The following is a 27,220-nucleotide window of genomic DNA, read 5'->3' as shown; positions in this document are numbered from 1 at the left end:
TCTGGGATGGTGGGTTTCCAGTTTTCTACTACTTTGGTGGGGAATGCTTCCTGGACCGCTTTGGTGATAGCCGTTTCAAGTTTGTTGGTGACCAGATGTAAGTCGTCTTCGTCAGTGATTGTTATAGGAATGGATAGCTCACGGTTGATAGTGTCCTGGTATTTTTCCCAGTCTGCTCTGTTGTACTGGCTTATTGTTCTTCTGTGGAGAGGTTGGCGGATGTGGAAAAGAGGATGGGTAGGTTTTCGCTGGTAATGGAGTCTCCGATTCGGGATAGGTGGAGTGAGTTGTGTAAGTCGGGGCTGTGTAGGATATGGTATGGGGCTGAGATACCTTGATGTCCTATGAAAGTAGGTTCATCTAGTGGTAGTCGAAGGGTCGGGTCTGTGGTCAGGAGGTCAAATAGTCTGCGTCCGTTTCCATTGTCTACTCTGTCGCCAAGTCTGTGGTGTCTGGCATTAAAGTCTCCTACTAAGATAGATCGAGGAAGTGAAGTAAAGTACTGGATGAACTGGACCTGTAGCGCAGTCCCTGGGGCGTTATACATGCACGCTATTTTGAGTGTTCGCCTGTTGTTGTCTTTTATCTCAACCGCGATGGCTTCCGTGTTGTCAAAAGCAGCAGGGAGGGTGACCTCTTTCGCCGCAATAGTGTTGCTGACGTAGATAGCCACCCCTCCTCTGCCGTCCTGCCTGTCTTTCCTGAATGTATTATATTTTGGGACATCGCATTTGGTTCCGTCTTTGAGACATGTTTCGGCGAAAGCAGCGACGTGTATGTTTTCTTGGTGGAGCATGTGCATTAGTATGGGGCGTTTGGTTTTAATTCCTTTCGTGTTTGCGAAAAGAAGGTTCAGGTGATTTACTTCACTGGCTTCGTCCATGTTAAGGGAGGGGGGTAAGGTGGGTGGGTGGGTGCGGTGTACTTTCCTACTTCCTTGTGTGTGTTTGTGTTTCGCGCTGGTTGTGGTGTCGTGGGTCTTGCGGTGGGGTGGGAAAGGGTGAGCGGGGTCATGTCGTGTGGTCGTGTTGTGGGTGCCACTGTGTGTGCAGTTCTGGGTCCCAGCGGTCTGTTATTGTTATGTGGAGTGAGTTTCTCGCTTGTGTGGCGAATATGCCCTTCTGGAGGATTTGCTTGGAGGCTCTGTCTATGGATCTTTTTACTTCTTCACGGCGGTCTTGAAATAAATCCAGCAAGACCGTTGTGAGGAGTCTGATGAGGTCGGCCTTCAGTACTACCTCTTCTGGAAAGATTTCTTCTGCTGGGAGGGGCGCTGGGCCATCAGTTGTTTTTATGGGGGCCGTGGTTTCACTGCTGGAGGCCTTTTTTGGGCGCTGGGGGCACTTGTAGGACAGTGCCGAGTGTTCTCCGCCGCAGTTGGAGCACTGTTGCCTCTCCATTTGTTTGCACTGGCAGAGGCTGTGGGCGCCTGCACATCGCGCGCATTTCACTTGTTCAGTGCATTTGGCTGTTGTGTGGCTGAATGTGAGGCACTTCCCGCACTGTGCCGGTTGTGGAGGGGGGTCATGTGGGGGTTCTGCGGCTCTTCTTTTGTAATCTATCACCGCGCCTTCCGCCAGTATTTTGTCCACTGTTTGCGGGTCGTGCGTGATGACCCTGTATTTTTCAGTTGGGGCGTTATTTGCCTTTGAGGTGATTCTCCACGCAGTCTTTACTTTCAAGCCCTGATCGCGGAGTTGTTGAATGACTGAGTCATCTTTGGTGTTTACCGGGATTTTTTTGAGGACGACACTTAGGGATGGTTCCGGTTTGCGTCTGACTGTACCCCTTCCGTCGCGGAGTTTTTGTGGTCGCACTTCTGCCTCTGGGTAGCCTGACTCGCGTATCTTTCAGCGTATTTCAGTCTCTATATTTTTCATTTTAATGTCTAGGAAGGCCTTGTTGCCCTTGGTTCTGTGGTCCCTGGTTACGGTAAGCTGTTTAATATTGTCTTTGATCTCCTGCCTGAGAAACCTGCGGAAGAGGGAAGCTAGATCTGGTTGCGTGCATTCCGCCGGAAGCCGCGTAATGACATACGTGGTGACATGGAAGTTGCTGAGGGGTTCAGAGTAATTGTTGGGGCTGCTTCGTCCCGACGAGGTCGTACTGGAAGGGGAGTGTGGTCTGTAACTTCCGTCAGGCGATTCTGGTGAGTCGCCGTTGTCACGGGGCGGTGCTGGTGGGAGGGGGGGTTGGCCATGGTTCTTCCGGTTGTCCATAGTTGTTTTGTCAGTAGTGTGGTCGTACAAAGGAGTGCTGTTTTCGCGCTTGGTTGGCACCTTGCTTGCTTCCGCCGTATTGGCTTCCACTTCGCCTGAAGGCATCCGCGTTCCCACAGCCCTATATACAAGTGCGCGGGTATCCGGGCGTTGCCGCGGGCCCTGGCACGGATAAGTCCCTATTTAATGGGGGGAACAGATCTGATCTGTCGTACGACACTGGGTGTGTAAGGCACGACACTTTGTTGACTACCAGTTACGGTAGTTGACGACAAATTTTGCTTCTTTTGAGCAGTGCCGTAGGCGACACTGTCACGACAATACTTCTGCTTTTTTTTCTTCGAGATCATCGCCTGCAGAGTCACGGCTCCGAGATCATCGCCTGCAGAGTCTCACCACCAGCATTACACTTCCGGTGCTGGGAAAGAAGAAAAGAAGAAAAAAACTGGCGGTGGGCCGGCGCCATGTATATATACGACAATCCCCCTCCCGCTCCTCCCTCAGGCGCTTCCTATGAGTCGGTGCGGTCCGCGCCCCGCGCCCATCCAGGTGCAGCGTCCGTTCTCCCGCCGTCTGGGCGCTGCGTCCTAGGTCTTTTCGTTCAGAAGGGTCTGCCGGCACCGCTCTCGTTAATTTTCCCTCCGCCCCCGAAGTCGGTACACTCTGGGAAATATTATTTTTCTTCTTAATCCGGGTGATCGCGGCTTCCCACGCCTTGCTAAGGATGTAACTGCTGTCACGATTTAGTTGTGGCTCCCTTACTCTGATCTCTATGGCTTCTTTGATGACACAGTCCCAGTTTTTGGAAGTCTGTGTCAGGACTTTGGTTTGGTCATAATCCATGCTGTAGAGTTCCGACAGGCAATGCTCAGCGATTGCCGACTTACTGGGCTGTTGCTGGGAGGAGCAGGAGCGGGATTGTCCTATATATACCGGCACCGGCTCACCGCCGGTCAGTACATCAGCGCACCTGATGATGGCAATGTGGTCGATTGCCGAAATATTATGTCCTATGCACACTCATACCAGGCTGTTCACCCGAGATTTATTTCGTCATAAAATACGTCTGGAGAAATTGAAGAATCACACACACAGAGCAAAAGTTATTTCTGAAGACGACCATATACTGTCTGAATTACAGCACTTGAGACACGTGTTTAGAGAGAACGGTTATAGCAAGAGAGACATTGCAAACGCTTTCAGGTATCACCGAAGAAGGTCGCTTTGTGAATCGGTAGAAGAGGCCACTCCGGCTGCTTTCCTGTCATATTGTGGGGCAATGACAGGAAGTTAGGTGCTACAGAGACATGGACTGAGACCAGTGTTGGCCAGATACGAAATACGCTGCGGCCTGTTAGTGACGACATAGCTCTTCGTGTGCCCGGTGTATAAGGTGTCCCTTGCGAGTGCGGTAGCATTTATGCACGTCCGACAGTTCATACGGCTGCAGAACGCTGTACCGAGCACAAGCGACATATTAAATAAGAGAGCTTGACAGGTCGGCCGTAGCAGGGGCATTGCTTGGAAAACAGACATAAAATACTGTTTGAAAATACTAAATTCTTGGCTTACGTCTCAACATACTGGGATTCCGTTATAAAAGGGGCGGCTGATATCAGAATGAACAGCAACTATTTTAACAGAGACCAGGTGTACACTCTCAGTAGAGCGTAGGGGCGGGCTTCGTATGTCGAAAGGGAGCAATGACGAGTACCTGTCGCTCCTAGGGAGGCAGGAGCAACAGGTGTCACCTGATATCACTCGGTCCCGCGCGAGGCCCACAAGAAAGACAGGCCGTGGAGCTTACGACAGAGCACGTGACACTGCAGGTGTTACGAGTGCCAGCAGCCGTCTCCGGCGGGGACGAGTAACCGTTTCAGACGAGTTTAATAATTGTTGACTGCGCGTTTAAATGCTTGCAAGTTCTTGATAGCACATGACAAAATTAAGCTCAGTAACTTTTCAATTAAATATTGATTTCTCGTGGGTCCTGCATGGAACCGAGCGTTCGTGAAGTATGGCGGCCAAGTCGACTAGTGTGACGTCACAAGTTCGTTTCAGAGCCAGGTATCTCATTGGTCCCAGTCCCACGGCTCAATCAAGTTCCGCGCATTCGTCGCTTCGACCCTTTCTGGTTGGTGTCAGACGCCGCTATATAAGCGGAAAACCGTGCCACCCTCTCTCCATCTCCACACCCTCCGCCTCCTTTCCCAACGCAAGTTTCACCATCTACCCCTCCCTGATGATGAGCTTCACCCTGACATCTACCCCTCCTACCAACTCTAACCCCATCTTCCTCCTGCCTCCTCCTCCGAGCTCCCTCTCCCCCCCCTCCCTTCTCCTGAGCGGCTTCCCCCTCCTACCCCCCCTCCCTCTCTTGTGCTCCTCTTCAGTGTCTCTGCACTCCCGCCTGCCTTGTCTTCCCTCTTCATATCCTGCCCCACGAGTCTCCTGCTTCTTAGTGTACCCACTGACGCCCCTACTCTCTTCATCCCGCCACCTCCCCTGCTGCCCCTTGCTCTTCCCTCCTTTTCCATCCTCTCCAGACTCTCCCTTGGCAGGTCCCACCTGGCAATGTTATTCTTCATCGTGTGTGCTCCAAGTGGGTTTTAAGTGTGTTGTTCTGGAGTGTTTTTAATACTGTGGCCGACTTTTAACCTGTGCATGTGCCTTCAGTGTTTTCTTTGTGTTTTAAGAATCCTCAACTGTGTTTTTTAACTTTATGTCCACTTTTTTAATTGTCCCCCCATGAACGTCTCCACGTCAGTGTATTTTTACCTCCATTATCTTCCCTTATTTTTCTCCTAATGACAATGGCGGGGATGGCCAGTGAAAGCTGGAAATTTTTATTCGAATTAACGTGGCTTGAAAACCGAGAAGATTTTATTAGAAATGCCCCCGCGAAAGACATGTAATGCACAAGACAGAATGTATGACGCATTTGCATATAGTTTAAAATTTTTATTCCTGTTGCGGTGGAAAAACGTCTGATCCATGGAGAGATACAGGTTTATTGTGCAGAACTGATCGAAATTCTGTAACTACCAACCACATATTTGCTAGTAGCAATGCATCTAATCTCCATTCTGCCAGGATGTTTTACGTTGTATCTAGTTTCATGTTAACTTTGTTGGTTCCTTTTAATCGCCAGCGACCATTACCTTCACCACCACACTCCAAGTGAGCTAGTTGTTCGTCCTTGGTTACGAGAATTGTTCATCAATCGGAGACCCTCACCAGGTAGGACTGATAGAAGAGATAGAGAAGATCCAACGAAGAGCGGCGGGTCCGTTTAGTCGGCACGAGAGCGTTACAGAGAAGCTCAACAAAGCCCAGTGGCAGATGGTGCAAGAGAGGCGTGGTTTATAAGGGAGAGGTTTACTATTGAAACTTCGAGAGAGTACTTTGTGGGAAGATTTAGACAACATTTTACTTCCTCCCACATACATCTCGAGAAATGACCACGACGAGAAAATTCGAGAAGTTAGAGCCAATACAGAGGCTTACCGACAATCACTCTTCCCACGCGCCATTCAGGAGTGGAACAGGAAATGGGTGGATCAGAGACACCCTTCGCCATACGTCGTCAGGCGGCTTGCGAAGTATTGATGTAAGTGTTGATACGTACAAACATTCCATCGAGACTTTCTGCCTTCCTACACCGACGCGCCAAAACACTATGGCCACAACCCACAGCAAGAATAAAAGCTGCCTAGTGGCGTTTGCTGGTACATGAGGCCGTAAAAAAGTATATAAACGAAGCCGAGAAGACTGGGGAATCATTCTGTCGACTATGCAGCTGCTTTGACAAAGGGCAGATCTTTGTGGCCCGGCGCCTGGGAAGTAGCCTCTCGCAAATGGCGAAACTGGTCGGTTGTTCGCGTCCTACTGAGCTGAACGTTTATGGAAAAGTGTTTGAGCAGTTCCTCGAAACACATACCGCGGCCAGGACGCATGCCACGGGTGACATTCAGCTGGACTTCCGTGGGACCTATGGTGGTAATCTATGGCACCAAGTGATCGGTGGAGTGCGTGAACACTGTTGAGGACCTTCTGCACCCCTTGTTGGTTGATATCTTCCCAGACGGTGATGGCATCTTCCAGTAGGATAACTGCCCGTCTCATAACGGCAGAATCGTTTGTAGTGGCTTTAAGACCTTAATAGTGCACTCATGTGATATATTGGAAACCAAATTCGCTGAACCTAACACGAAGGAAGACATCTGGGACGCTATCGAGCAACAACTGCGCGGCCACGAACCACCGGCCCGAATTTTCGGGTATTGCGTGACCAGTGCGTAAGCATCTGGTGCCACATACCTTCGGAAACCGCCAAGGACTTACCGAATTCAGGTCTAGCAGGGCACTCCATTGCTGCGTCCCAAGGGTAGACAACACGATATTAAGCAGGTGTCACAATGGTTCGCCTCGATGGTGTATACTCGTATTCCTGTCACCAATACAGCTGGCGTCACATCGAAGACTCTCGGAATACAAAATGAGGATCGACTGCGCAACAACGGTGCAGCATTGTGGGTAACCTAAAGGACCAAGCACTGGCAGAAAGGCCATTCCTGACCGAGATAAATCCACAAGTATCAAAGACAGGCTTTAATTTGGGGAAAAAAATTCGGAGAATGAATTTTTGAGCACAACTTTGTATGGTATTGAAACATGGACTGTGGGAAAACCCGAGCAAAAGAGAAGCGAAGCGTTTGACATGTGGTGCTACAGAAGAATGTTGAAAACACGGTAGACTGATAAGGTAAGCAATGAGGAGATTATCCGCAAAATCGTCACCAAGAAAGTTGACTAATTACTTTCTGAAATTATTTTAGAAAGTATGTCAGAATATAGCAACAACGTATTTTCGAAAATATTTTGGGAAAAACAGCGACTGATTTTCACAGTTTTAATTAGGAAAACAGTCTGTACTGGTTACGTGTTTCAGTCCATAGGCGGACTGCGTTCAGACTGAACTCGGAAGTTGTTATGTGAAGAAGGAAACACGGATCAGGAACTGTAGAAGCTCTCGAAATGCTGTCAGCTGCTCAGTTCTCCACACATCAACTTGGGTGTACGTCTGAAGAAGATCCACCATTGGACTGAAACCGATCATCAACAAATGTGATTTGTACGATCTATTTTTCTAAGTACAAGAGCAACAATAGTTAATCACGCTTCTGGCAGAATAAAAATAAATATGGACACTAATCACAACAGCAAACTGGCAGTCGAAATCCGAAGTTTGCCACTGAATTCCATATTTATTTATACGTCAAGTCAGACGGCTGCTCTTGGTGTGTAAACACAGTCATGTCCAACAACATGCGGACCAAAATCTTAGGAGGAAGGAACAACAGCCACCTGGCTGCCACTGGCGGAAGCAGATGCACTTGCGACAGACGGTAAGCGTCAGTGACCTCAAAGTCCCATATACAGTCCACAGGTATCAGCGACTTCAGAAATTTATCTCCCCCCCCCCCCCCCCCCCCCGCTCCACAGTATTCCCTATTCTTGTACACAATGAATTCAGCACAACACCTTCCTGCCCATTGCTTTGATCAGGTCCCCATATATACGGTCTAGACTGGGGGATTTATAGTTCTTCATATGTTGAATTGCATTCTTTATGCCGCTGTGTAAGACTGCAGGTCTGATATAAGTTGTTCAACTGGTTGACTGTTCGAACTGCTCACACTACATTACAAATTATTTCACAATGTAACATTACATACAATATTAGCTAAGATCAGGATCACAGCGACCATATTTGATACTCATGCCTATGTATCAGAACTTCCATTCGCTAGGCTGATAAACCGTGTGGCATTGTTGGCTGGAAGGCCCCATCCGGAGAAGTTCAGCCGCCGGGTGCAGGTCTTATTTCAGGTGACGCCATACTGAGCACTTGCGTGTAGGTGAAGATGAAATGATGATGTGGACAGCGAAACACCCAGTCCACGAGCGAAGAAAATCTCCAACCCGGTCGGGTATCGAACCCAGACCCACTGCACGGTAGGGAGCTAAGAGAAAATTTGAAATACGAGATTCTGATGACACTGCAGCATTTACTCGGTGAACACTAGACGGAAAAACGATGTGCACTTGGCCGGCCGGAGTGGCCGAGCGGTTCTAGGCGCTACAGTATGGACCGCTACGGTCGCAGGTTCGAATCCTGCCTCGGGCATGGGTGTGTGTGATGTCCTTAGGTTGGTTAGGTTTAAGTAGTTCTCAGTTCTAGGGGACTGATGACCTCAGAAGTTAAGTCCCATACTGCTCAGAGCCATTTGAACCATTTTTTATGTGCACTTCGACAACACTTCAAAAAATGGTTCAAATGGCTCTGAGCACTATGGGACTTAACATCTGAGGTCATCAGTCCCCTAGAACTTAGAACTACTTAAACCTAGCTAACCTACGGACATCACACACATCCATGCCCGAGGCAGGATTCGAACCTGCGACCGTAGCGGTCGCGCGGTTCCAGACTGTAGCGTCTAGAACCGCTCGGCCACCTCGGCCGGCGACAACACTTCCTTAAACATTGTATAGAAATGTGTGCACTGTTCAGTAGCTTTCATTTTCGCTAGGCTTCCAGAAGAACTGAAATGAAATGAAATGAGCGAATGGCATCGTTGGCTGGGAGACCCCATCCGGAGAAGTTCGGCCGCCAAGTGCAAGTCTTATTGCAGTCGACGCCACATGGGCGACGTGCGCACCGGTGATGAGGATGAAATGATAATGAGGACAACACAACACTCAGTCCTCGAGCGGAGAAAATCTCCAACCCGGCAGGGAATCGAACACGGACCCGCTTGCACGTAATCACCCAGCTAAGCAGGCGGACAGTTGAACTGAAAATAGTGAGTGATAAACCGCAAGTATTCTCATCCAAGCTGAAAAGTGTCCTTATGGCACACTCCTATTCTGTACAGGAATCCTACACAATAGTTGAGAACTTTTCACTGTAATGTGTTATTTATTTGTATATTATCTCAGAATTTTATCGTGTTTCATTTATTGTTTCGTTTATAAATTTTCTGATCAGCCTTCTGAAAACAATGCAGTGACTAGTTTCATGACCAAGTAGCCTTGTCTTGCATGATCCAGAAGAACTTCAAAAATAATAAAATAAATAAATAAAATTACCTCCACCTTCTCCGCAGGTGGGCCAAATCTCAAAGGAACTTAGTTAATTTTATATGCTTAGGCGAATGTGTTCGTAGATGGCTGAGCGAAGTACTGACAAGAAACATTATGTGGAGAGACATGAAATAATATATGCGAAGTGTTGGACTTGTGTCGGAAATACAAAATACTCTTCACCAAAAGAGCTGTAACTCTGGCCAATAAGACAGAGGTCTTGTTTCAATTATGTACCCTTATTCCTCTGACAATCTAATTGAGTTTCTTGCTGCTATGAGTAGAGCCAATCTATTCGTACCATTCGTATCATACGGTGACTTGCGGAATTCGTATGTAGATGTAGATTTAGAGGCGCTACGTCAACAGCATTAAGACCCAGCGCTAGCAGCAGGGCCACAGCTAGCAGCACCAGATGCCGGTGATGGCAGCTTGAAGACTCACGTCGGCTTAAACAGTGGTCTGGATTTCCCCTCGAAGATGATGGCTGTTGGACTGTATACTTCTCTCTAGAAATGTATAGCATTTGTACGGGTTTGGCGTGTCATTATTTTGCCAAGGCTTCGATTCCTGTTACGTAAACCACAAATAAACCATACAAATACTTTCAGAAACGACTTCTTGACACTTAAATTTATACTCGATGTTAACAAATTTCTCTTCTTCAGAAACGCTTTCCCTGCCATTGCCAGTCTACATTTTATATCCTCTCTACTTCGACCATCATCAGTTATTTTGCTCCCCAAATAACAAAACTCCTTTACTACTTTAAGTGTCCTATTTCCTAATCTGATTCCCTCAGCATCACCCGACTACATTCGACTACATTCCATTATCCTCGTTTTGCTTTCGTTGATGTTCATCTCATATCCTCCTTTCAAGACACTGTGCATTCCGTTCAGCTGCTCTTCCAGGTCCTTTGCTGTCTCTGACAGAATTACAGTGTCATCGGCGAACCTCAAAGTTTCTATTTCTTCTCCATGGATTTTAATACCCACTCCGAACTTTTCTTTTGTTTCCTTTACTGCTTGCTCAATATACAGATAGAATAGCATCGGGGAGAGGCTACAACCCTGTGTCACTCCCTTCCCAACCACTGCTTCCCTTTCATGTTCCTCGACTCTTATAACTGCCACCTGCTTTCTGTACAAATTGTAAATAGCCTTTCGCTGCCTGTATTTTACCCCTGCCACCTTCAGTATTTGAAAGAGAGTATTCCAGTCAACATTGTCAAAAGGTTTCTCTAAGTCTACAAATGCTAGAAACGTAGGTTTGCCTTTCCTTAATCTAGCTTCTAAGATTAGTCGTACGGTCAGTATTGCCTCACGTGTTCCAACATTTCTGCGGAATCCAAACTGATCTTCCCCGAGGTCGGCTTCTACCAGTTTATCCATTCGTCTGTAAAGAATTCCCGTTAGTATTTTGCTGCTGTGACTTATTAAACTGATAGTTCGGTAATTTTCACATCTGTCAACACCGTATAAGGAATAATTTTGGATACGCTGTCGACAGCAGTCATTACTTCACTCATTCCATGATACTGAGCCCTTAAGCGTCAAAGACGCATACTGATACTTGTTTTCACTTTTCCATTTTGATTGGCTGCAAGGGCCTGGTGTAACGATAACATTACCGGTCACACAAAAGGGAACTGTGTTTGCCTTACATTTACATCAACTCGCTGACATTTTACTCGCGTGTCGGTGGTGTACCGTCCTCCTCTCGTTCCGAATTTGGCTTCATTCGGCTCATGTTTCCAGAGTGCTGCAATTTTACACAGACTTAACTATAAGTGGAGCGGTCGGTGCAGACAGCGCAGGTACACACTCCAGTATATCGCCGAAACTTGCTGGCAAAGCGAGGCGCGACTGCCGTCGCGGTGTTGACCATCTTCCGGGTAATTACTCGGGGCGGCGCGTTTGATGTCCGCCTCTTTCCCTCCCCACCCCCGCCTCCCCTGCCCCCCGCAGCGCAGCAATTAGCGGCGGCAATCACCGCGGTCAGCCGCCGCCTGCGCCGAGTGGTCGCGCTCCGCTGTTCTGCGGTGCCGCTGATAGCCAACCGTGCCGCCTGCCGCCTGCCGCCAGCTTACGGCCCTCGCTTGCTGTCTCTCTCACTGGGCAACGCGCACCGTTTACTTCTATCGGCATTCCAACGTGACACCTGGTTGTCAAGGGTATTGGTCGAAAGCAGTATTACAGTTCACCGTGTGACATGAATCCAAAAGAGTGTGACCATATTGACGACCTTGGAAGTGTTGTGGCGTAAAAAGCTAGCTACGCCACACTGAGAAGTAGCCGAAAGGGCACGCGTCAACTCACGCCGTCTTGCGTTAAGTCTGAAACAGGATACTTTATGAATGCTACAAAGAAAAGAACGGAGCTTAGGTTTACTTAACTTTAATTTCCTTGTGGTACATATCTTTTGATAATACAAGTGAGACTCTCTCCAGATATGGTTAATGGCGCCTTGCTAGGTCGTAGCCATGGACTTAGCTGAAGGCTATTCTGTCTCTCGGCAAATGAGAGAAAGGCTTCGTACGTGTAGTCGCTAGCAATGTCGTCCGTACAACTGGGGCGAGTCCTAGTACGTCTCTCGCGACCTGCCGTGTGGTGGCGCTCGGTCTACGACCACACAGTGGCGACACGCGGGTCCGACATGTACTAATGGACCGCGGCCGATTTAAGCTACCACCTAGCAAGTGTGGTGTCTGGCGGTGACACCACAGGAAGTAAGATGATTTTGATTGTTTGGTTTTAGTTATTAGTTTTTGTGCTGCGCCCCATGAACATTTTCTCTAAATGAACTGGAAGCAGTCTTGATCGCCTTAAGTTTTGTAATGTGCTGCCCGGTTTCGATCTTATTATAAGATCATGTTCAGACCTACAACGAACAAGAATCCTTATAAACGTATAAAGGACGAATTCGTATATTGATAAAACAATAAATAACGCTGATATACCACAGATGTCTTCCGGATGCGGTGGCACATGGCAACCCTCTTGCTTGTGGGTGGTGGTGTACTGCAATGTGAAGGACACCAGCTGCTAATTAAATAGTAGAAGCCCCGCCCACCGTCTCCAGCATAACGTCATGGATAGCCAATCACGTAATTTGCATTTCTGACGCTTAAGAAAGTAACGTGGAAGTTACTATTAAGTTATTATTACCATATATAGAACTTATAAAACAAGTAAAAATCTTATAGCTTACAAAATATAGTGTAGAAAGGTAATTACTGCGACCTAAATAGTGTGGCCCTCTATCATGTACTGCTATCGACCAAACCAAAGATGATTACAAGGACGCCACACTAGTAACCATGGCTACCTACTCGTCTTACTGGGGCTGTGGGGAAAGCGTCCCGGTCGCTATAATGTTGCCAGGGAGACCCAACGAAGGTCGATCAGTACGTGATATGGGTAACTGATATGCGCATGAGTTACTGTTATTAATAACACATTTTAACTAGTACAACAAATTTATGACATTAATATTCCCGATGGCACAAGATTCGCTTCTATAGATATTACAAATCTTTATACAATATTCCAATTGCCGAAACTATCGAAATTATAAAAATAATCTTATGAAACACAAAAGTATGGATATTGAAGAAATAGCAGAATTCATTACATTACTTGAAAATACTTTAGCCTTTAACTGTTTCATGTTTAATGAGAAGATTTATTTTCAGAAAGATGCTCTTGCCATGGGAAATTCGCAAGCAGGTACAATCGCTGATATTTTTTTGTTAATTTGACAATCACCGAAATAAGCAATAAAATTATATATTACAAATGATATGTGGATGACACGTTATTACTTTTTAATGGGTCCAAAGAAGAGATTGATGATTTGACGAGCAAACTCAATAATAGCCATTCAAAATTGAAATTTACGGTCGAACATGAAAGTAATAAGACGATAAATTTTCTTGACACTACTATTACTAACCACGAAGGGAGGCACCAATTTGCAATTTATAGAAAGCCGACTACTACAGATGTAATAATTAACTCCACATCATGTCATCCACAAAGATATAAAAAAGCCTTTTTCCAGTCCATGGTATATAGGATCGGTAAACTACCATTAAAAAATTAGGCTGTGCGAAACTATAAAACTGAGTTTATTGATACTCTTTATAAGAAAATTAGCAACTCTGTTCAAAATCCAACACAAAGAAAAGTGAAGAATAAATACAAGTTCACCAAAATGACCTATTTTGGCAATATTTGAGATAAAATCAATAAAATGTTGCTGGATACAAAGCTTACGATCGCCTTTACTACTAACAATTTACTACAACATAGATTGAGACACACTACCAACAATAAGAGTAATAAATATCTAATTTCCGGGGTGTATAAAATCACATGTAATAATTGCGATAATCATTAAATTGGCCAAACTGGTTGAAATTTTAAGATAAGGTATCATTAACATAATACTGGTTCATCACGTAGTAAGTCTATCTTCGGGCAACATATTAACCAAAATAAGCATTCTGAACGGACTATTAATAACAATATGAGTATCCTGCATACCGTCCCTAAAGGGCTTTTACTTGATACCCTTGAAGAACTGGAAATTTATTTACATCGGGAAAAATATCCAGAAATTCTACGTCACGAGCAACTGGATTTCATAGAAAAATATTTCTTTGATCTTTTTGATGAACTATTCTAATATAGTTCATTCTTCACGATGTTCCATTAGTCTGGATGAGTACAGATGTCACGATAACCATATCTCCGCTGTAACGATTCCTTTTAATAGTTTTTTACTACACAATTTTTGTCGATTTATGCTACTGCTTACCACATTTGTTTATAGCTATTGTATTTTATTATATCATATTGACAGACATTACGTCAGACGAATGGGCCTATGCTCTTCATTATGTTTAGTATCACATTATCATGCTTTGTATTTTGTGTACTTCATCAACTTGTGACTGTTGTTTTACCACAAATTACGCTGTATTAAGTGAGTGTGTGCACCACTCAATTTTCTTGCCCACCCCTACATAATCCTTACTTGTGATACCTCTACTGTTTCCAATAATTGCTTTGTATGTTCTATAAAGCTTTGCCAAGACGATACCGTTGTCTGTACGAGGACTGCACCTAAAATCATATGTGTAACAGCCGCTTACCACCTTACGACGTCTGATCGTGAGTACACCCATCATTTAACACCCATCCCTGCTCCATTCGCGTGCGAAGAATGAGTGCTGGTAAACCTCCTTATTATCTCCAGTTCCTCGGATTTTCTCGTTGTAATCATTTGCGCGAGACGTATATGGCAATAATATCCTGACCAACTTTTCCCGGAACCTGTTCTCTCGGACTATTTAAACAACAAAGTTCTCCATGACGCTCAACGCCTCTCTTGTAGCGTCTACCACTCGAACTTCTTTAGCATCTCTGTAACGCTCATGTGCATGCCATTATGTCTTGATTCTTTTCTACTTCTTTCTTTAATGTGATACGATAATGACCCGAGACTGGTGAGCAACACGAAATAAAGAATCTATAGACCAAGCGGTTTGTAAGCCACAACTATGGTGGATAAATGATATTTTATTAAGATTCCTCCAGTGAATCTGAACCTGGCATCATATATATATATATATATATATATATATATATATATATATATATATATATATATATAACGTTACATCTACTTGCGTCTATGTCCAACCCCATTCCTTGTACAAATCATCAAACCATTTGCCATTCGAAGTATTCCTGAAGTATGTTATAATCTCCTGGTGTTTCCATCTCCTTCTTACTGACAACCACATCATCAGTGACCAGCCTCATGAAGTTTGCACCTTTATTCATCGGATCATTTACGTTGGTGTTTGCTGCTCTATCAGTCAGCCACAACCAGTAAATCATGTAACATGATTTTATGATGAGTTCCAACATATGATCCATATGTGCTTTTCATAGCTATAGAAAAATTAGTTACATGTATTTTAAACTCGAAATTTTATTTATTTCGGTAAATAATAATACAGACAATTTTCATTTTGACTCAAGATGGAATATTTTTATCCGTTTTGAGATATCTGTAGCCACAAGTTCATATGAAAAATTGCTGAAAATAATAATAACCAAGCAGATGCAACACTCAACTTTATTGGATGAATCTTAAGGGAATGTAATTCATCCACTTGAGAAGTGGCTTACATAACATTTGTTCGACCCACTTTTTATGGTATTGATCATCAGTGTCAGACGCTTACCACGTAACACTATTAGAACAGGTAAGCAACTCACAGCGGCATGTACACGAGCAATACGGAGATGCTAAACAAACTCCAATGTCAGAAGCTACAACAGAGGAGTTGAGCATCATGGAAACGTTTACTGTTAAAAAAATCAGAGAGTATACATTCCTGGAAAAGTTGGATTCCATATTACTCCCACATACCTGTTGTGAAAATGAGTGCAACGAGAAAATCCGAGAAATTATAGCCAATACAGAAGTTTACGTACGATCATTCTTTCCACGCAGATGGTGCAGGGATGGGATTAAATGATGGAAGTACTCTCAACCACACATCGTAAGATGGAACGCGGGTGTAACAGACTTGTTTATCGGTTTAGCCCTTGTACAGACAATAGCATCACCTCAGAAAAGCGTCAAGGAACTTATAGTCTATCTTCTGCAAGCATTACATGGACCACAAGCATGAATTATGTAGGTATGGTTGATTAAATCGCTCGTGATCTTTTCTAATGGAACAGTAACTTCATTATGCAGTGTTAGCATTTCCTTTTTCACATTGCGATATTACTATACATAGCCAGTAACAGGTTGAGGGTCGAGGCAGCAGTCCATCTAATGGATTGGTACTGCCTCATTGTGGCTGAATTCCCAGAGAATCGCTAAACATATTTAGCTTCACTACATTCAAATAAAACACTAAAAAATACACTCTAACACAAAAAACAAGCATCATGAAGGAATTATCGAATGGGACGGTAATCGATAGATGTAGTGTACATGTATAGACAAACAAATGATTGCAGTTACATAAAAAGTTTGTGATTTATTCAAGAGAAAGGTCTTCACAAATTTCGTAAGGCAATAAATAACGCGTTGGTCTACATGTGACCATTATGCAAATAGTTATTCGGCTTGTCAATAATTGATACAGTCGTTGGATGTCCTCCTGAGGGAAGCTCTCGTGGTCTGTGAACGGACATTATCTTGCTAAGGTTTCAACCCAGGATGGCTTGACATGCAAATAATGGGGCGCAGAATATTGACGACGTACCGCTGTGTCGTACTGGAGATACGGATAACAACCGAAAGGGTGTTGCTATGAAAAAAGTGGCACCCCAGTCATCACTCCTGGTTGTCGCTGTCTGGGAATCCCCAGACACGTCTTCCGCTTGTAACCTCATTGACTGGAGTAGAATTTTCTTCAGTGATGAGTGCCGCCTTGAACTGAGCCCCGATGGCCAGAAAAGAAGTGTCTGGAGAAGAACTGAACAGCGGTGGGATACCAACCATGAGTGTCGCCCACCATATGGCCCGAAGCCCAGGAGTGATGGTCTGGGGTGCCATTTCTTTTCATAGTATGAACGCTTTGGTTGTCATCTGTAGCACTCTTACAGCACAGTGGTACTTCGACGATATTCTACGCTCCATTTTGTGGCTCTCCATGGCAAGCCATCCTCGGCTTACATTTCAGTAAAATTATGTTCGCCCGTATATGGCGAGAGTTTCTTCTACTTGTCTTCGTGACTGCCAAACCCTACATCGGCCAGCAAGGTCGCAGGATCTCTCCCCAACTGAGAACGTTTGGAGCATTCTGGACAGGGCCCACCAAACAGCTCAGGATTTTAACGATTTAACGCGTCAGTTTGACAGAATTTGGCACCATGTCCCTCAGGTTTACATCCAACATCTCTATCAATCGATGCCAAGCCGATTAAATGCTTGCATAAGGGCCAGTGGTGCACAAACGCGTTGTTATTTGCTCAATATGTGAAGCTCTTTCTCTTGAATAAATCGTCCAGTTTTCCTGAAACAGTAATTATTTGCTTGTCAGCACATGTACATCTCATCTTTCGTGTGTACGTAGGACACAATTTATGGTGCTGAGGTGCGAAACCTGTTCAATAGTTTCAAACGTGGATGTCCAAACAACCGTCGGGTCGACCTAATTACCAAACAAATGCTCGAAAATCCCACGTCCGATGGTCACCCTTACCAGCCACAATTTTCTTGGCAAAACTTGCTACTCCTGGTCGAAAACATATGCCATATTATTTGAATGTGTGGTGTCTGGTCTTTCGGACGCCGGCCGTGGTGACTGATCGGTTCTAGGCGCTTCAGTCCGGAACCGCGCGACTGCTACGGTCCCAGGTTCGAAATGGTTCAAATGGCTCTGAGCACTATGCGACTTAACTTCTGAGGTCATCAGTCGCCTAGAACTTAGAACTAATTAAACCTAACTAACCTAAGGACATCACACACATCCATGACCGAGGCAGGATTCGAACCTGCGACCGTAGCGGTCACGCGGTTCCAGACTGAAGCGCCTTTAACCGCACGGCCACACCGGCCGACGGTCCCAGGTTCGAATCCTGCCTCGGGCATGGATGTGTGTGATGTCCTTAGGTTAGTTAGGTTTAAGTAGTTCTGAGTTCTAGCGGACTGATGACCTCAGATGTTAAGTCCCATAATGCTCAGAGCCATTTTTCTGTTCTTTCGGACATGTCCAAAAGACATATCATACTCAGCCATATCAACGCTTCCACTCTTGGATACAAATGGGAAACGTGAACAATGCTTGTGTTGAACAAAATGTTGATGGCACCATCTTCCTCTAATAATTTATTCTTCACTGTTTTTAGAATCAATGAAATCAGGGGCAGCGTGTGATTGCTGCAGAAATAATTAAGTTTCTCGCGGTAAAATAAAATGTGTAGGCGTGAGACTTTTTAATGATTGTGATTTGGATTTGATTTTGAATTGAATTGAAATTGTTTTTGAGATTTTATTCATACCTTTAAGCTTATGCTTTTAATAACTTACTGATTAATAAAGATTAAGATGAGCCAATATTTTGTTCACGTTAAAGTTACTTTAATATGAGCCAGTCTAGAAAGACATTTCATTTAAATTGAGATCAGAAATAATATTTTTGTATTTTCCTCGGCTAATATTTTTAACAAACATGAGTACTTTGTTATAATTTGCAACTGCCTACACACGCGAGAGAATTGTTCTTACCGCCGTTAACAAATGGTTCAAGTCCGAGTCGTGGCTCTGGATCTCGGCGAGTAACTGAAAATAGAGGCCTTAAAAACTGTGTTTTCTTCCGCTGCGTCAGGTGGCTGTGGAAAAAATATTTATTATGTTTTAAGCGGGCGATCTTTTCGCTTTCGCTAAATTCGTGAATTTAAAATGCCACGTAATGGCATCTGTTGCTGCAGTGGCGGTTGCAACAGTTGAGTTGTAAATTACTCAGGATACTGATTTTAAAAGGAACCGGACATGACAGAGGGCTTATCCTGGTACAGATAATGGTGAACAATAACTTTAAAATATTATATTATTGAATTAGTATCACAAATGAGCTTACAATCGTCAGCAATTAACAAACATGTCCGACCTCTATCACATCAGACAAGAGAAGGAGGAATAGTAGAACAACTGAACGCTGTTCTTCTTCACATTACATTTTCATAGATTATATTGTGCATAATAGTAATCTTTGCATTCAAATATTGTAATTAACATTTTACATAGTAATAATACACATCAGAAAATTTTATGTAGTCTGTGCGGTCAGTATAGCACTCAATATAATATTTCGCATCGAGATGAAAGCTCTCGTTCATATTCAACTTTTTTAATATTTTTTTCAATATTTTCACTGGAGACGTCACAACGTTTCCTGAAATGTTCATGACCCAAATTATATATATATACATTTCAATCCGTGCGTCCACAGTATTGGCACAAGCAGTTTTTCACACTTTACGCAAGTCACATTTTTGGTAAAAGTCTCAACACTTCCTCACATAGACTGATCACTTTTTCTTTCCAATAGACGTCGTCATTGTTCTCAAAAATTACATTATGTTGTTGCTCGACAAAACAATACAAATGAAGTTATGTACAAATGGAAATATAATGCTATTGAACTGACATTTTATAACATGGAATTTAAATCACTATGTAGAATGCATTGTTATACAGAGGTCATACTGTAGGTTTTGCTGCTTGCTTTTGACTGTTGCAGCTTTGGTGCTCGGAGGCACACAATTATGAGTTAGTCTGATATTTATAAAGTCCCAAGTATATTGGCTATTCGCTTCCCATTCGGCAAGGCCTGAGGGGAAACCCCGGGTGAAGACCTAGGCGGAGCGATAGACTAACCCACTTTGACTATCATCAATTAATTACTCGTGGTACGATCTCGGTAAAGCAATAAAATGTGTATATTAATTAGTGATTGCTTGTTAAAACTTGCAACTTGACAGTTGAGAAATCGTAACAGGATTTTGTGCGTATGACAGTTTTTTTTAATAACAGTTTATGTTGCTATTGATCGGTAGGTTGTTGTTCGACGTCGAGACGTCAGCTCCCGACGGCGGTGGTAGGCGTGGTCTGCGTTCGCCGTGGCGACGGAGAGGTCGACGCCCGCGTAACGTAAGCGTTACTAGCCGGCGTTGAACGTCGGAATCAGCTGATCCACCGAACGGCTGGAGATGAGCGTTTCTCAGCAGCCGGGCGGGTCTGAGTGGGATGAGGACCCTCCCACCCCCCCTCCCCCACCCCCCCCCCTCTCGTCGACAAGAGTCTGCTCAGCAACGCCTCCCCGAAATTGTAAATGAAACGACACACACGAACAACGTAATACTCCTTTCCCGCTGCATATGTTATGGCTAATGGGATAGGAAAGTTTATTAGTTCGACAGCTGATGTGATGTTTTCATCGGTTCTGGAGTATCAAGTCAGCACTGTTAGCAGAAAAACATTACATGGCTCTTCTTCTTAAAATGCACTTTATACGTGACAGTTTTGGTTACACGTCAAGCTTTGTTTCTGTTAAGGTCACTTCAATTTCTCCGTTGCACTCGCAGGCACTTTTGAGTGTCCAAATACGACTACGCTTCATTACACAAACAGTCGTATCTGCGTACGCTGTGTTTATAACAGTCCTCTCGTAGCATACCGAACTCATATTGATAGACTTAATGAAAACGCAGTCTGTCTCAAAAATAACACAATTCCTCGTGCACAATATTGTCGTTTTGCGTGTTCACAATTATTGAACGTTCACTATCTGCACTTCATTGTCCGTTATCAAAGTTCCACTTTCAGAGATTTACACTGTTCAAAAGTCACTGTCTCGGCTACCTAACAAGCATTAACACACTTCCGACAGTTCAAACTGGATTGCAGTTCATACTGTGTTCTACCAGTTTCTTTCACCATATACAGAGTTCAAACTTTCATTTACATATTCATACCTTCGTTCAGATTTTTGACAATACCATTGTATTTGCGTCGGATATGAGGTAAGCCCCATGTCATGTCTGCTAATAGATTGCCTACTTGCCTTCCAGAGCCAGGCTCGACTTTACAAAACTTTGCCTAAATTGTTATTTATTCATTTTGAAATCTAGGCCTAACGTGCAAGTTCCTAGGCTGTCAGTTGATTATGAATTGAAATTACTCGATAAACTCGTAAAAATATCTCTGCCTTCACAGGAAAATTACACCTTAGCAGGGCCTAACATTACTTGCGTTTACTGATTATAAGGCATTCTTTGCCCACAACACATAAGATACCTTTGGTGTTACACACACCTTGCACTCTTGTCGTATAGCAAATTAGGATCAATTGGTGTCTCAAGTTTGGAATACACATAGATACTGAGAACACAATATACAATATTTGCTTCTGGAAGCCTCATTACTGTTACAATTAAAACATTTTATACACACTAATAGAAATTCATTCAGCTTTGTATGCTCTTACATATCTTTGAACAAGATTTTAAAACATTCTTTAACCTATTTTTACTATTCTTTCAAAACTGAAATTATTTTCATGGTAATGGTATTTTTAACCTCTACAGAAATGGATCATATGACACAACTCTTTGTGCTTAACTTTTCTTACATACTACATTTAAATATATGACATTTAAATATGAAAAATATACTACAAAACTTATCTACTATTTACAAAGTTGAACACTGCTCTATTGAGGAAATCTTTTCAGATCTTTATACGGATATAGTCGTTTTAATTCCTCTGATAGAACATCGCACAACAAATAACTACATCCGTGAGGTATATCTATTATTTTATAAGGTCCGGCGTATACAGGTTGCCCTTTTATATTCCTCTTACAATAGCTAACATAGAGGACTTGGGATGGGTCTTCAGTAACACCAAGTTACCGGGTTTGTATAACGTTACTTTTTTAGTTTTCTTGTCATGTTTCTCCTTCCTCTTTTCTGTACACCTCTTTAGGTTACTGAAAGTCTCAGTTATTGTTTGATCATGTGGTGTAGCTTGCCGAGGTAAAGTTGGCAATGATGATAGCCAGCCATCGGTCTCATTTTTACCGAACATGACTTCTGTCGGAGCGTACCCAGTGTCGGAGTGTGATAACACTTATTATGCAGCACCTCAAAAGCCGAAACATACTCTACCCACTTGGTATGGCGATTAGGGACATAGGTTCGCATGAACCGGTTCAGTTGTTTAAACCTGCGTTCAACTAGACTACTTTCTGGATGAAAGCGAGCTACAAAAATGTGTTTTCTTGCAGAAAAGTTTTCCATTTCGTACCGGTGAAGTATGTGGCATTATCTGATACAATGATACGTGGTTTATCAATTTTAATAAAGTAGTCGGTTCGTAACTTCTGAGTGAGGGGTGTAGCAGTTGAAGTTTTCACTGGGTATAACTTTAAGAATTTGGAAACAGCATCATAGACTGTAAAGATATATTTTACACCTCGTCTTCCAGTGGGTAGCGGTCCTTGGATATCCACTGAAACCAATCGTAATGGTTTGTTGGGTACAATAGGATGAAGCTCGCTTACAGTGGGCAGATTGGTGCGTTTCGCCTTCTGACAAACTACACATGTCCTCACCAGGTTCTGAATTAGTCTTTTCATATTATTGGAATGACAATGTCTTGCCAGAAGGGCTCTACAGTTCTCAATTCCTAAGGGTCCCCACGAGAGGCGCACTTGCCATATCAAATCAGTAATCCATATTTCGGGTACACAGATACACCACATATCATTGTTAATATCTTTTCTGTAATATAATATGTCATTTTGTATATAATAATTGCTTCCTACTTCATTTCCTTCAGAAGTCTGAAGTTCTTGTTTGATTCTTCCTAACACAGGACCTTCATTCATCCTGTAATCAAGGTAGTTGCCTGCATACCTCCAGGAACTTTTTTCTATAAGTATGATCTTTCATGATCAAGATTCTATACTCTGACACTTGTTCCAGTATTGCTGTCAGTTCTGGCAGACCTTGTGGCAAGCGTGATAGAGCATCGGGGATTACATTGTCACTACCCTTAATATACATTATTTGGAATTGGTAATCCTGGAGAGGAAGTACTCACCTAGTCAATCTATCATGCATCAGCTTATACGTCAACAAGAAACTCAGGGCCTGATGATCGCAAAAGACTTTCATATTCTTCCCATACACACAGTATCGGAACTTTTTATGGCCCACACAACTGCCAGTGCTTCGGGTTCAGTAACAGTGTAGGGACGTTCACAACTCGATAAAACTCGACTGGCGAAACCAGTTATTTTTATTTCCTTTCTTCCTTCCTTCTCCTCAATTTGGAAAAAACAAGCTCCTACTCCGACAGCGGAAGAGCCTGTAGCGAGACAAAACTCCTTCTACTTATCGGGATGCGATAATAAGTTAGCATTCAAAAGGGCTTGTCGCATTTGCTCTAACGCCCGCTGACACTGGTCATTTCATATCCATGGTACATCTTTCCTCAGCAAGTTTAAAAGTGCATTCTTACTCAATAGCTGGTCGGGTATAAACCGTCGTAAAAAAGGACACTAGTCCTAAAAATGCCTTCAATTTTTTCTTAGTTCTTGGATAAGGAAGGTTCTCAATCGCTTTCATTTTCTTTTTATCTGGTACAATACATGTGGGTGATATTATGTGTCCAAGAAATTTAATCCTCTCTCTGCCAAACTTGGACTTCGCCAGGTTTGCAGTTTCACCTACTTCCGAGAATTGTTTGAGTACGCTTGTCAGCGTACCATTGTGGATTTCTCAGTCTGGAGTAGCTATTAACAGGTCGTCTACATATAATGTTACACGGTCCAGTATATCTGGTCCCAACACTGCCAAGCGCTGTAATAAAAACACCTGCGCTGACATTTAACCAGAATGGCAAAACTTTAAACTGGTAGCTTCTCCCAGAAAATACAAATGCAGTATATTTTCTTGACGACTCAGTAAGTGGGATTTGTCAGTAGGACGATCGCAAATCAACAGAGGCCAAATATTTGACCCCAAAAAATTTCTCTATTTGTTCATCCAGGTGCTCTGGCCGTGTCTCAAAGGTACAATTATTTTATTGATGTCTCGCGCATCAAGCACGAGACGTATACTACCACCTGCCTTTGCTACTGTAACAATCGGGCTGCTATACGGAGATAAGGATGGTTCAGTTATCCCCAATTTGCATCATTTTTCGTATCTCTTTTGTTACTGCCTCCTCTTTGGACCATGAGACAATGTAGCTGGCATGGCTAAATGTATCATGAGGCACCACCTCAATGTTATAAGTTTAGCCTTTTATAGTACCTGGTTTCTCTGAGGACACATTCTCATAACTTACGAGTAGCTGAGTTAATTCATTATGTTGTACCACTGAACAATATTCTGATTCTATGACCTTCATGTTTATCAGATTTCTTTTCTCTTCACTGTCTTCGGTAAGAGATTCATTACAATATTCTTTTCTTCCACATAAGTCTGATTACAAGTCCATAACCTGTAGGCCCTCAAATCTAACCTGAAAGCTACGGCAATATTTTCCGTGCATTTCTCGTGTTCATAACATTGGCAATGTCACACGTTTACCCTTGTTCATAATGCTCAATTCACCGCACAAGAGGTCGATTTTTGCGTCCCTCTGGCGTAAAAATTCTATTCCCAGAATGCAGCCGACCATCAAACCTTTAACAACAAGAAACAAGCTTCTTGTTGCTTAATTTCCTATAACAACTTCGACTTGCACCTGGTGCTTTATGATTTGGGATTGTGCACCAATTGCACCTGTCACTCGACAATTTTTTACGGGCACTACAGGTATTTGATTGTTTTGGGTTATATACTTGTGAAGCTCTAAACTCAGGACGTTAGTTAACACACCTGTGTCTACTATTATTTGAATCGGTGCACCGTATTTTTCGGCTTGTAATACCGCTTGCACAACATCTTTATCTGTTTGTTTACATTTTTGAGATACATTTACTAATTCCTCCTCTATTTTCACCTCGCCATTATACCTCAGCATACAGATATTGTTATTGGCATTATAGAATGTGCCCTCACTACGACATCTCACTGCGAGTAACGGAGAGCGGATTGCGGCTGTCTTTAGTTTGGCAGGTGACAGACATTGGGTTGACAGTTTTCTGTCACCTCCACTATCCCCACACTATGATTTTGGTTGTTGCTTCTATGGTTGGGTTGGCTGTTCTACCTCCCCGATGGTGCAATTTGATATGTCACATTGTTCTGATTATGTGGCGGGTGGTTATAGCCTCCAACCATGTTTTGTTGTGGACCTGAATTTGAATTCCACTGTGGCGCTGCATTTTGTTGCCACTGTGCTGGTGTTCGTTATATCCGCGCCAGTGCTTCAGGTTATTCCGCCACTGTGTATTTCCGTTACCATTGTAACCATTATGTGGTGTCACCGCTAGACACCACACTTGCTAGGTGGTAACTTAAATCGGCCGCGGTCCTGTAGTACATGTCGGACCCGCGTGTCGCCACTGTGTAATCGCAATCCTAGCGCCACCACATGGCAGGTCACAATACACGGACTAGACCTCGCCCCAGTTGTACGGACGACATAGCTTGCGACCAGACGTACGAAGCTTTCCTCTCATTTGCCGAGAGACAGATTGAATAGCCTTCAGCTAGTCCATAGCTACTACCTAGCAAGGCGCCATTTGTATCAGTGCTTATAGCGTACTAATATTCAAGAGAGATGTATTCCAAGGACTCATTAAAAGTTAAGTAACAAACATATAAGTACTTTTCTTCTTATTCATTAATAAGTCTCATGTTTCAGAATTCACGCCCATCTGCGTTAGTTTAGCGTGCACCTAGCTACCTCATTGTGTCTATGCTGTAGGAGCTAGACACAACACATTACTCATGCGCCCGTCGTGATGCCTTTTTCTGATTTGATTAGTGTAACCGTTACTATTGTTTGGCCCTCGATTCGGTTGTCTATATTCTTGTCTGTTCCCATTAACGTTTGGTATTGGGTTATTATTACGGCAATTGTAATCAGCTTTCTGCTGGTTACAACCTGCATGATTCCACTTATTTTCACTTTTCATATCCTCGATTAACAGATCCACAGGGTCAACTATGTCCATGAATTGTTCAGTATCGTACTCGGGTACGTTGACGAAATATTTTTTAATATCATTTGGTAATTTCATCTTTATCAGTCTAATTACATCACGATCAGACATGGGTTCGTCCCAATACCTAGTCTTATTTATGTATTTTTCAAAGTACTTGCGCAAAGTTCCTAATTTCGGATTGTACATTTCAGGGCTGTGTAGTTCTTTACGCAGTCTTTCTTGTAGACTATCTGACCAAAATTTCTGAAAAAATGCACACTCGAATTGATGCATAGTGTGACGTTTTTCAGATACATCTGTTGCTCACAGTGCCGTGTCACCTTGGGTAAAAGAGACTACGAACTGTATGCGTTGCGTTTCAGTCCAACCCCTGGGAAAAATATTACGAAAGCTCTTGATAAAAACAACTGGGTGGACATAACGCTTCTCACTATTAAAAGGCTGAAATGTTCAATGTTTGATCACATTATCCTCCTTATGGTACAGTAAATTTCTACTGTCCGCTTCGTTCCTTAATTCATGTTGTGAACTACATGGTATTGCATATTGTTCAAGTCTGTTACTGACAGCTGGCTCTGTCTGCGCGTAAGCGCTTTGCACACTGTTTATGTTGTCGTAACGATCTGTACGCGGATTCGAATGTCAGTCCCCCACTGTTTACCTGGTTCTCTAGCTCAGATAGCCTTCGTGCGACATCTCGTTGCCAAATTGGTAACTCTGCCTGCACACGTGACTTTACCTGCTCTAGTTTGACTTGTATTGCGGCAGCGCTAGCATCAGTGTTTACGCTCATAGCCGCTGACGCTAGTTCAACTGCTCACTTTACACCGCTCTCTATCTTTGATGAGATTTCGCGATTTTTAAGCTCTAGCCATTCGTCAAGTTCCTTCTCAAAATTGTGTGCTTGGGCTTCTGAATACTCATCAATGTTTTGTCGCACCTCAAGCTCCACATTATCTACACGATTTGTTAGGTTCTGAACATTGTCTTTGAGACTAGTATGAGATATTTGCAATTTCTACATCTCACTAGACAAACTTTGTACAAGATCGCGTATCTTCTTACACACATCCCGCATCTCGACAAGTTCATTTTGTATACCACTTAGTTTTGATTCTATACGTTGCTCTCGCTCGCTGAAAATTTGAGCTAATTTTTGCTCTCGCTCACTGAGCATCTGAGCTA

The sequence above is a fragment of the Schistocerca nitens genome, chromosome 6, assembly GCF_023898315.1.
Source record: "Schistocerca nitens isolate TAMUIC-IGC-003100 chromosome 6, iqSchNite1.1, whole genome shotgun sequence".
NCBI lineage: Eukaryota > Metazoa > Arthropoda > Insecta > Orthoptera > Acrididae > Schistocerca > Schistocerca nitens.
The sequence above is the reverse complement of the archived record's forward strand: the minus strand, read 5'-3'. Positions refer to the sequence as shown.